Genomic DNA, 12,331 nt, shown 5'->3' with positions numbered 1-12,331 from the left:
TGCTGCTGAAAGGACTGTCACTCTGCTGGACTGCTGATCTGCTGCTGCCTGCCTGAACTGCTGCCTGAACTGCTGCCTTTCTGCCCAATTGGCTTCATTCCTAGGGGAATAAGAACTGGATCAGCAACTTCATCATGAACCCAGAGTGACCAGAGTGACTCCAAGGGCTAGTCTGCTGGCCTCCTGATCTGGGCATCAGGGAAATAAAAGGGTCCCCAACATCATCCACTTGCACTTGGACCCAGCTGAAGTGGCTTCCCTGACCCCCCTGGTGGTACCTCTCTGGTCTAGGATTCTTGGTGTGGCTCAGAACGCTGTATTCAAGCTTTTGAAATCTCCATGACCATGAGCGGCCTGTTTGCACTGAGATGTCACCCCTTATACCACAATTCAACCCAGAGCACCATCAGCTTGACCATTTGGGCTACAGCATCGACCACTCGAGGGGACCGCCAACGCAAAGGTCCAGCAACGCCCATGTGGCTCCTCACACTACTCTGGCACCTTCCTGCGACACTCTCCCTGCTCCTTGTGGCCCCCTCACCTGCGAATGGGACTGTTGGAATGGATTTAAGAAGGTAGAACTTCAGCCGGTCTAACCTGGTGACTGTTGCTGACCTGCTCTCCATCGCAGTCATCGTGAACTTGTTATTTTGACCAGTACATTGAGACCAGATATTAATAGTTGGAATGTTGTACTGTTGGTGCTGTTTTTACTAAAATCTTTAAAAATTCATAACTCTGGTTCTACTGATATGATTTATTCATTTTAGTGTCTAATAAATTATTAAAATCTACTCTATTTTTTGAAAAGTGGTTTGAGACTTTTCTTGTAATGTGCTCTCTCTTTATTGCTCTTTGTGTGTTGCATAAATACTTTACACATTGCCTTTGAGTTAAATCTGGCTGTTTTTTGTGCAAAGATACACAGGGTTAAACACAGGTTAATTTAGTGACTTTTTGTGGTTCAGCCTGCAAGGGATTGTGGCTGTTGCTTTAGCAGGTTTCACACTCCAGTCAGCCAGCAGCCCAATTTCTATCAATACAGCATGCCTACCGTTTTATATGCAGAGTTCTACACCCAACTGCAGAGTCACCGAACTTGGGACCTGATTCACAAAGGTAAACTTACACTTTTAGTAAGTTAAGATTGTTTGCTATTCACGGAGGGATTTACGAGTAGTATCTTTTATGAGTGTGGTGTGTCGGCACATAAAGAGAAAGGACTGTCCTATCCTTTTACGTGTGGAGACTCTGCACTCATAAAGATACTATTCGTAAATCTCTTTGTGGATAGCAAACAACCGTAAATGGACGGTGATTATTATTCATCAGTTCTTCTAGGGATGGGTGCAGGGACAAGGACCGTAGTGCTTCTAGTAGCAGGTCCCATTACATTGATGTTAGGGTCTTACGTTGGCCTCTTCCCGGCAGTGCTCTCCACAATACCCCATGGCACCACCTCATTGTGCCAAATATAAACTGATGGGGACTTTGCCGATTTCCACCGCATTGTGATGGCGCGTTTGGTGATAAGAACCGGATTTGCACCTTCTGTGATTTAGGGGAACGGCGCAAGCCAAGCACGCAGCTGTCAGCTATTTGCAGTATAGGAATCCCTGTCGTGGTGCTTACACTTTGGTTGACCCCCTCCCAGAATTCAGTTAATATAGGGCATGCTCATAGCATGTGTAAGATATTGGCATTTTCCAGTCTACATCTAGGGCACTGGTGTTGTGTCCAGGAGCATACATTGTAAGCGGCGCGGAATGAGGTATGCCCTATGTAATAACATATACTGTATGAATTCGAACTTGGCATTGCGAGACACCTTTTTGGGGTACTCTAGCATTCCTTATCTGTCAGTTCTTCCACTAGCTCCTCAGACCATTTGTTGCGTAGGCCAGTGAGAGAGATCCCAGCCTGCGCCCTGATGGTGCGGTGCAGCCATTTCGTGAGGTGACTCCCCCTTCCCATGAGATATAGTGCTTGTGTCAGTTTGTGTGTTTGTGGTTCCTCTCTGGTAGGGGCCCAGGGTTTTTCAACATAGGTAAGGATTGCTGCATGGGTCATGTAGAGGTTACCCAAGACCCCGTTTGCCTTAGTGAAGTTCCCATGGTCCATGAGAGTACTGTTGTTGAAAAGCCCCCCACTGTGGTGACCCCCTTCTCAGCCCAGATACAGATGGTTCGGGTTGTAATTAGACCTGTGGGTGTAGGGATACCTAGCAATGGCAAGTTATTAGCGTATGGGATGCTACGACGTGTGTATTGCACCGTCCTATGCCAGTATAGAAGTGCTGTGCATAACAGCGTCAGGCGTTCTGTGGAACTTTCTAGTGAGGCAATACCAAAGTGTGTAGGACTCCGCCGGTAATGTCATGAGCTGTGTACCCCACCTCATATAAATTGTTGCCTGCCAACCAGTTTGACAGCCATTGTAATTGGCTTGCATAGCAGTATGAACGAAAATCAGGTGCCCCTAATCCGCCCCTATCTGTCTCTAATTGTAGTTTACCTAGGTCCACCCTTCGCCAGCCATTCCCCTACGAGATCGGAAAGTAATGTATCAAGTTTTTAAATAAAGGAGTAGGAATTATCACCAGTAGGTTCATGAAAAAATACAGCAGTCGTGGGAGAACTACCATTTTTGAAATAGCTACACGGCCCATCACGGATAATGGCAATGAAGTCCAGAAGGTCGTTTGGATCGATTTGCCCTAATAGCCTTATTCAGATTGCCTTCTATTAGGTCTTGTGATTATCTATAGATGTGTATACCTAAATATTTGAACGTGTGTTGCGCTACCGATAGGGAGAGTTGTCCAAATTGTATGGTATCTGGGTGTGCACCAGGATAAAAAAAGAACGCTTGTGATTTTGTCTCGTTTATAGCAAGGCCGTGAGCCCAGTTCAAATTGTTGGAATATGCCAGAGGTGGGCCCTAGGTCATCAACCAGGTCCTTGGCGTATATGATTATGTCGTCTGTATATGCCGACAGCACATGCATGGCATGCCCCAGTCTAATGCCCGCCTGTTCTTCTTCGTACCGCAGTTTAATGGCCAAGGGTTCCAGAGCAAGTACAAATAACAAGGGCGACAGTGGGCATCCTTGTTGATTGCCTGTACTACCTTGGTATGTGCAGGAGATATGATTTCCTGTGCGGGCCTGTGCTGTAGGGGCAGTGTACAGTAGCTGTACCCACTTCAGGTAGGCCGGTGGTATGCCAAATTTCCCTAGTGATTTCATCATGTAGTCACAGTGGAATGTGTCAAACACCTGTTTTAAATCTAGAGTAATGCAGCCTGCATTGTGATCCGTTACAGAGACGGTCCCCATGACGTGATACAGTCAGAGACTATTCAGTGAGGTACTGTGTGTAGGCACAAAGCCACATTGGTCAGTATGTATCAAATTCTGCAGGTACGGGAGGAGGCGGAGTGCCAGAATTTTGTTCAGTATTTTATATTCTGTGGCAAGTAATGAGAAGGGGCGATATCCTGAGATATCTGTGGCAGCGCGGCCCGGTTTAGGAAGGGCCTTCATTGTAGTGGAGGAGAGGAAGCCTGTTTCATTCGCAGAGTTATATGGCTGTTCTAATTGGGGAACCATAATATCTGCGAAGGTGTCAAAGAATTCTATCGGTAGACCATCTAGGCCAGGGGCCTTATTTCGTGGTAGCGCACGAATAGCGTCTCTGATTTCTACCCTTTTGATAGGACCTGATAAAGCATCTTCAGTGGTGCGGCCTAGTTGGGGAAAAGGTAGATCATCAAAAAAGTTATCTATGATATCATCTGTCCGCTGCAGTGGGGCTTGGGATAGGTTTTCATAATAATTGCAGAAGGCTTCATTTGTATCCCACTTGGTGGTTACAGTGTCTCCCCCTGGTGTGGCTATCTCATGTATGACAACGGAAGAGGGCGCGTCACGTAAGATGCGTGCCAGCAGTGCACCCGATTTTTCTGCCTTGGTGTGTTTTAACTGAGTCTATGACTTATAGTCTATTATTCTGAGGCTTTCCAGCAGTTCAGCGTGTTTAATACTCGCTTTCTGCAGCTCTGCTTTCTTTGTGGGATTTCGTGCCGCTTCTTGCTCTAATGCGTTCATGTTGTTTTCAACGGCCATGGTACTTATAGCTATGCCCCTGATAACAGTTTTAAACACGTCCTATTCTATGTGTCTTGTGGGGGCAGTGTTGGCATTTTCTGTGAAATAATTTTGGATACCGACTGCCATTGCATACTTAAAAACAGAATCCTACAGCATCTGAGTCCATAGTTTCCAAGTGGGGACCGGGGTGAGGGTTATTCCCCAGGTAACAATTAGTTCTAATGGGTTGTGATCCGATTAAGTTTTACCCAGATAGGTAGTGTGTGTGAATTGTGCTGTAAGGGGATTAGAGCAGAATATTCTATCTATCTGCATGTGTAGGTGGTGGGTCTGGGAAAAAAATGAGTAGTCTCTGCTGGTCGGTTTTTTGAGACACCAGACATCTCCTAGCGCTCAGCCTTCCGACCACCTAACCAGTGCCTCCGCCTGTTTAATGGATCTTGCTCCCAGGATCGGAGGATGTGAACGGTCAATGGCGATATCCATGACCGCGTTGTAGTCACCACCCAGTACTTATGGGTACCCTGCCCAGTCCGCTAACACATCATTAATGCTCATCAGGAATTTATCTTGGTCAAAATTAGGGGCGTATATACTTTCCAGTATGACTTGTACCCCATCCAGTGTTCCCCTTACTAAGGTATATCGACCCTTTGGGTCTATGCGTTGTTCTGAGGCTTAAAAAGGAACCCCGTCCCGCACCCAGATGGTCGCCCCCCTGGCAAAGGCAGAGTATGATGTGTAAAATATTTGGCCTCTACATTTCTTACACATCTTGAGAGCTTCAGAGTCAGTGAGGTGGGATTCTTGAAGGAACACTCTGTGTGCCCTACGTCTGTTGAGCTGTGCATATATTCTATGGCATTTGTGTACAGAACCCAGGTCCCTGTACATATCAGGTTATTATTGTGTAGGCGTCTGACATGTAGTTGTGTACATTTGTGCATTGTACTCAAGAGGTCGAGGTGTCAAGGCATCTACTAGGAATCATGGTGCATGGGGTAAGCCTGTAACCCTAAATTCCCTCGAGCTAACTTGAAATATTGGGTCCAGCGCAGAACTACACTGGTCCAAACTAATATCACAATAGTGTGAACTGTGAACAGGTTTTAAGGGCATTCGCATTTTGGGGGGTGCTTCCTATGTTGTATTTAGTGATGTATGTGATGTAAGAGCCCACAATACCCAGGCCCAATACATTAACCGAGCTATGACCTTACCAGTTACAATTATAGAGAGTCCAGACTGGCTAGTTCAAATCAAATCAAAACAAATCCCCCCACCCTACAATATGTTAGCCCAGTAAATCATCTGCAGTCTGAGGAGTCACAGTGGGGAACAAAGCGATACTGTTTTCAAGTCAGAATGTGCTCTGTTCTCCTCAGAAGAATCAGATGCCGATTGGAGGTTAGTGTCTCTAAAGGTGCTTGCCGCTGCAATTGCCTCCGCCCGTCCTCGTAGGGCCTGTTCTGGAGTAGGGTTACCGCCCTGGGATTTTCTGACAGGATTATTACTGCGTGATCTCTGAGAAATCGTCATCCCCTAATTTCAAGGCATACTTTGCGAGGAGGACCCCGCAGTCGTCAGAGGGAACATGATCTCCAGCCATTCATCAACATCCTCCGGGGTGTCGAAGAAATACGCTTTTTGGTCATATATGACTTTCAGGCGAACATGGAAGAGTAGGGCCAATACAAGATCTGGAGTTTGAAGCCTCTTTTTGGTCGCCTGATATGAGGAACTTTTGCGCTGTTCATGCATTGGGTAATCGGGGAATAATGAAATCCCCTCTCTGGCCTTCTGAAGTAACATGTCTCGGTCCCTAAAGTTTCGAATCTGGTCAATCATGGGGCGGGACATGGTCCCCGCTGTTGGTTAGCCTGACAAGATTCTGTGTGCCCGCTCCACACAGAACAAATCTGAGAGGCCCTCTGCGGCCACAGGTTCCCTGAAACATTGCTCCATTAACTTGGTGGCGTTGGGCTGTTCACATCACTCCAGCATACCTATAATGCAGACGTTATTCCTCCGAGCTTTTCCCTCCGCATCATCAATCCACTCCTGTAGTTCACTCTGCTCAGCCATGCAAAGGTCCTCCCGTCTGAGTTGGAGTGGGTATGTCACCCGTCTGCCACTCTCCAGTCATACAACTCTCATCCTGGTGAAAGATGCATCCCAGCAACGCAGGATTTGGCAGGATTAATTCTGCACCCACCATGATTAGCGGTTAGCCATGCCCCCATATTGAGCTTATCATTTCTGGACTATACTTAGTTGTTATATATATTTTTGTGTTTTGAAATATTTAGAAAAAATGTGAAAATTAATTCACCTATGCAAATGGCAATGCTCCAAAATTTCAACAATGTATCCCAGTACATAAAATGCTGAGCCCCCAATGTACACCGAGTGCAAGGCTACTATGTCTAATAGGGCACACTGGGTTCTCAAGGAGATCCCGCCGGGTTGCAATACAAGCAAAAAATAATCCCCTATTCTTGATCACGAAGAGATCCAGACTGGTAATGGCTGGGGATACAGGGAACCAAGGGTACACATGGTTACACACTTATTAATGTCTTTGTGGGCCCTACTATATCTCTGGTCAGGGGAGACTGGAATGATCTGGTGAAATTCACACAGGCGCTGGTGTTTGCAAATGCTGACGCACCGGACTAAAGAGTCCTGCTCTTATTACTCGGGGGCGCACGGGACATTCTCCCAACTGGACTCCCTGTTTACCTGTTTATCCTGATGGCGTTAATGCCTTCAATTGAGGGGACAGAGTATCTGTGAGGGGAATCTCTGACCACTCGCCACTACTGATTACTCTGGATGCCCACAGGTGGTCCGGTAGTCCTCAACAGCTTCTTAACACCTGGGAACTGCAGGACACAGCCACAGTGACTCAAATCCGAGCAGACACAACAGGACTGTGGGGAAGGCTTACAAAGAGGACCTCGGAGACGGGCTACAGACGTTATTAGCCTGTAAGAAACAGGACAGAAATTGTAAAATATTAGAGTTAGAATGGCAGATGCAACTGCTGGAGAATAAACGTCCTTTAGGGCGAAGCTGGAATCACGCTTCACAGCACCAGCAACAGAATGAATACGTCTTTAGCACGCAATCATTCTGCACACAAGTCATTACATCAAGATGGAGGAGGCTCCCACTGACACTCTTTGGTAGGGCTGCCATTTTAAAAATCACCCTTCCCAAACTCCTCTATGTCCTACAGAATGAGCCATTACCCGTGTCCGATTCATTCTTTGTTTGACTGCACGGTAGGTCCGGTGGTTTCTTTGGGATAGGGAATCCCGTGGATATCACTGCCAACCCTTTGCCACTCAGTAAATAATGGAGGGATCCTCCTCCCATTCTTTTGTGCTTAATACTGGGTCTACCAGAAACAGGTAAGAAATGACTCGGCATATCCCCCAAGGGAGACACCTGGAGTGCGCCTGGAACGCTGTTACATGACTGACCCCCCCGCCCCGTAGATAATATGTGCATGACGGGAACAACGGCTCAAGTCTCCTGATGCCAGCACTGATGACACTGACAGCATGGGAAAGGACAAAGTCTCAGGTGGGGTGGAAGGAGAAGTTTGTTAAACCCACATTAATTTGAGTGGGGTACATGCTTCATGAAGTGAGTAAGCTGCAAAACTTTGGACTGTAGGAAACAAGCGGTAACATTTTCCTGGGGGATGTGGTGGTGGACTGAACACCTAAATTATATGAGTGCTTACATGAAGAGTATGGGCTCTCACACATGCAGTATTATAAATACACCCAACTTCGTCATGCTTTGTGGGTGGAGGAGATTGACTGGACTGCACTACCTGAGACGTCCCCTTTAGAGACCCACCTCATGACTGGATCATTGGGGAAGGGGGCAATATCTTTCACATTAACAACTGCCCTGACCCCCTTATTGACTGCAGATGACGCTGGGAGTGGGTTGTAGGTGAGATAGAGGATATTGACTAGGAGGGGGCACTGATGTGCCCCTGGGAGGTAGCCATTTGGGCACACACACCTGATACTGCTAAAAATCCAGCACAGTTTATATAGCATGTGATAGGTTACCAAAGATGGGGAGGATCCCGCGACTCACATGTCTACGCTGTGAAATTCATGTGGGCTCATTCTACCACATGACTTGGGAGTGTCCAGAGATTCAGAAATATTTGTTGATCATATTGAAAGAACCAACAATTTGCAAGGCAGAGATTATCCTAATTGCCAAACCTGGCAGGGACCCAGAGCTCTGCGGGTCCTACCGCCCCGTCAGTCTATTGAACATTTGAGCCAACAATTTACACTAAAATCCTAGCACAATACTTTGACCAACTACTGCCCATGTTAATTGACTTGGACATAGTTGGTTTCATACACAACAGGCCAGGGCAGACAACCTTTGGAGATTTACCCACCTCATAGAAAAAAATGCAAAAGGAACATCCCAGTGTTCTTGATCTCCATGGATGCCGAAAAAGCATTCAACCAAATTAGCTGGTCAATTCTTAATGCTATCCTTACAAAAATCTGGATGGGTCTCAAAATGAAAGACAAAACAACTGCAGCATATATACCTCCATGACAGCAGTCATTTGGGTCACTGGTCACTGTACAGACCCAATCAAACTCACCGGGGGACAAGACTGGGATGTTCACTCTCCTCTTTCCTATTTGCCCTTGTCATGGAAACCCTGGCCCTGATGTTAAGAAAGAACCACCAAATCAAATGCATGCAAGCCTGGCTGAAGACGGCTGAAATGCCAGAAACTGGTCCTAGGAAGCTTGTTTCCGGTCAATCAATCAATCAATCAATCAAAGGCATTTGTATAGTGCACTGCTCACCCGGAGGGTCTCAAGGCGCTGGGGGGGGGGAACGCTACTGCTCGAACAGCCAGGTCTTGAGTTGCTTCCTGAAGGCGAGATGGTCTTGCGTTGTCCGGAGGTGGATGGGGAGGGAGTTCCATGTCTTGGCTGCCAGGAAGGAGAAGGATCTTCCTCCGGCGGTGGCTCTGCAGATGCGGGGGACGGTGGCGAGAGCGAGGCTGGCGGAGCGGAGCTGGCGGGTGGGCTTGTGGAAGGTCAGGCGGCTGTTGAGGAACTTGGGGCCCAGGTCATGGAGGGCCTTGTGTGCGTGGGTGAGGAGTCGGAACGTGATTCTTTTGTTGACGGGGAGCCAGTGCAGGTCTCTCAGGTGTCTGGAGATGTGGCTGTGTCGGGGGATGTCCAGGAAGAGTCGTGCTGAGGCGTTCTGGATCCGTTGGAGTTTCTTCTGGAGTTTGGTGGCGGTGCCGGCGTAGAGGGCGGTCCAGGGAAGGCATGGCTTGGCAGTTCGGGCTGGACTGTTCCCATGAGGCACAGGGTCAGACTGATTTGCATATGGCCATGTCTGAACTGGGGTGGCAGAGTGGGCTAAAGAACGGTGATGGATCAAACCCAGATCTGTTGACTGGGTGTGAGTGTTTGATTGGTTCTGATGCTGCGTCCATCACCACCCCCTTTTGTACTGCTTTGGGGAATCTAAATAAACATAAAGTTAGTTTGCTGATGACATTCTACTCACCCTAACCAATTTGCCTGAATGCTTGCTGACATTAATGCTTCTTAAAGATCGCTTTGAACTTGTTCTGGATTCAGAATTAACAAAGACAAATTGTCAGTGTTAAATATAATGGTAGAGCAGCAGGAAATACGAGCTGTGAAAGCGCGAGCCCCATTCCGTGTCAAGGTCCTTGCGCTACTTAGGACTGCATATCACCACCTAGCTAGAAGACTGCTCCCACGCTAACTGGAGGCTCAACCGCAAAGATATCCTTAAGTATCTGAGGAGATGGCTACCGCTATATCTCTCGTGGATTGGTTGAATGAAATGTGGTCAAAATGAACGTCTTACTTCGCCTATTCTGTCAACAACCATTCCTGAAACAGACATTACCAATTTACAAAAGAGACTCCAAATTGTAAATGGGATGTGAAGCAACCATGTATATCAAATAAACTTCAAATGCTCCCCAGGGAGAGGGGGTCGTCACTAGCCACAATCTCCTGGAATACTAAGGGCGGCCCACCTAGGGTTCATTTCCAAATGGAAATCAATGGAGAACGAGAAGTACTGGTTCCACATGGACAGGGCAGTGTCCTGCCACCCCTTATGGGACTGTGTGTGGCTATCCTGTGCTGCACACCCCAAACTCATCTATGCAGCTACACAAGAGAGAACAGTCTTAGACATCCGGGACTGACTGGCCACCAAAAAGGGATTCACAACCTTCCCTTCTCCTAACACACCAATAGCACAAAATCTAGACTTCACCCCAGCCCTAGATCCTAAATACTTCTCTAGCTGGACGAAGAGTGACTGTTAAACTCTCCAGGACTTATTCCACAACTGCTCCATTAAGTTGTTCGAACAGTGCTCTCAAGGATACCATATCCCTGAAACCGTAAAACTTCAATATGGTCAACTATGCCACTGGACCTTACACCCAGCTAAAGCAAGAGAAGCAACGCGTGAACTGATGCCATTTGGATCCTAATGAGGTCCTTCTTGGGTACCAGAGGGCTCATATCCAAGACATACAAGACTGTACAAGCCTCAAAATTAATCCTCCCCCACCCCTATCAATTCCGTTGAGTCTTAGTCCGGGGGGAATCTTTGGGGGCCAAAGCTTGGGTCTAACTTTGGTATGATATTCCTAAAATGTTACGCAGCATTTCTCAGAGAGAATCTGTCTACAATTTTTTCTATAATTGATAACTAACACTGGCTGATCATTAGTAAATGGACCTAAACACCTCAGATGTAGATATGGCCAGACCAAGGGAACCTTCCTACACATTTTGTGGGAATGAGCAGATCTACTGAAACGAAAACCTAGGACACATCAGAAGCACTCTGAGATGCCCCATCCCTGCTCATCCCCTTACCACTCTCCTTGACATTTTACCCTCCACCATGAAAGGCGTAACAACAAATGACAAGACACGCATTCTTCCACATGAATGGGGGAGCCAAGCAACTCATCACACTCAGCTGGAAAACGAAGAAACCTCGATCTGAGATACACTGGTTTTATAAACTATGGCAGGTGCTTGACATGGTAAAAGTTACATATACACTCACTAATTCTGACTACAAATTAACCCGTGTGGCAAACACTAATAGATCACATGGTGCATTTTGAATTTCACAACTTCCCAATGGAGAGCGACCTTTACAACGCAGTTGTTACACCGCAGTATGTTTACATCGTGGGCATTACAACACAAGTTGTTACAACGACTTGCACTGGATGGCGCTCTAAAATAAGGAATAGTATGATTTAATATTCCAACACCTTCCCTACTATTACGTAGGCTGGAGTTGGAATAGTAAATCATACTATTCCTAAGTCCAGTGCACTCCAGTGCAAGTCATTGTAACCGCTTGCGTTGCAACAAACGCAATGTAAAATACCGAGTTGTGAATGTATGCAATGTAAAGTCATACATTCCTTCGCAATGGCTCTGAGCCCTACAACTTTTTTGCTAAGCGATATGATAGCACATTATTGCCTCACGCAGAGGCTTCCTGTATGAAAGTGCCCTCTTTTCTATGGTTACCGCCACCACATTTTGCTCCAAATGCTGATGGTTATGACTCTGATAGTGCACTGGAGTCTGCTCCCCAAACCCCAGTGCCTATGCTCTCTCTAAAACTGTTATGTTCAACTTAGTAATCCCAAATTGGCCAAAGCTTTACCCCCTTATAAATCCCTGAGATTGCAGGCTGCAGGAGCAGTGCAAACTGCTTGAAATTGACTGTACCCCTACAATGTGTGGCACAGTTACACTGCCATTATTGTATGTAAGACACCCCTAAGGAATGCATCCTCAGCCCATGAGGCAGAGAGCATTATATTTAAGGTGTGGACACATCCCTATTGTGGCATTCCCCATTGGAAACTACTGTGGCCCGATTTGGATGTCGGGCGGAGAACCTCCAACTAGCGGTGGGAGGCTTTCCGCCCGACATCCTGAAACTTCCCTCCTACTGCCATATTTTGATTATGGCAGTTGGAGGGAAAACCACAAGGGGATTCTACTCCTCTTTCGATGGACTCTGTGAGCCCATCAGAAGAGGAGCGGAATAGCAATCCCTTTGGTAAAGCCAGGCTCGGCTCCTCTGTGGGTATTATGATGTTGATTTCCGACA

Source organism: Triturus cristatus, chromosome 1_2 (genome assembly GCF_964204655.1).
Source record: "Triturus cristatus chromosome 1_2, aTriCri1.1, whole genome shotgun sequence".
Taxonomy (NCBI): Eukaryota; Metazoa; Chordata; class Amphibia; order Caudata; family Salamandridae; genus Triturus; species Triturus cristatus.
The sequence above is the reverse complement of the archived record's forward strand: the minus strand, read 5'-3'. Positions refer to the sequence as shown.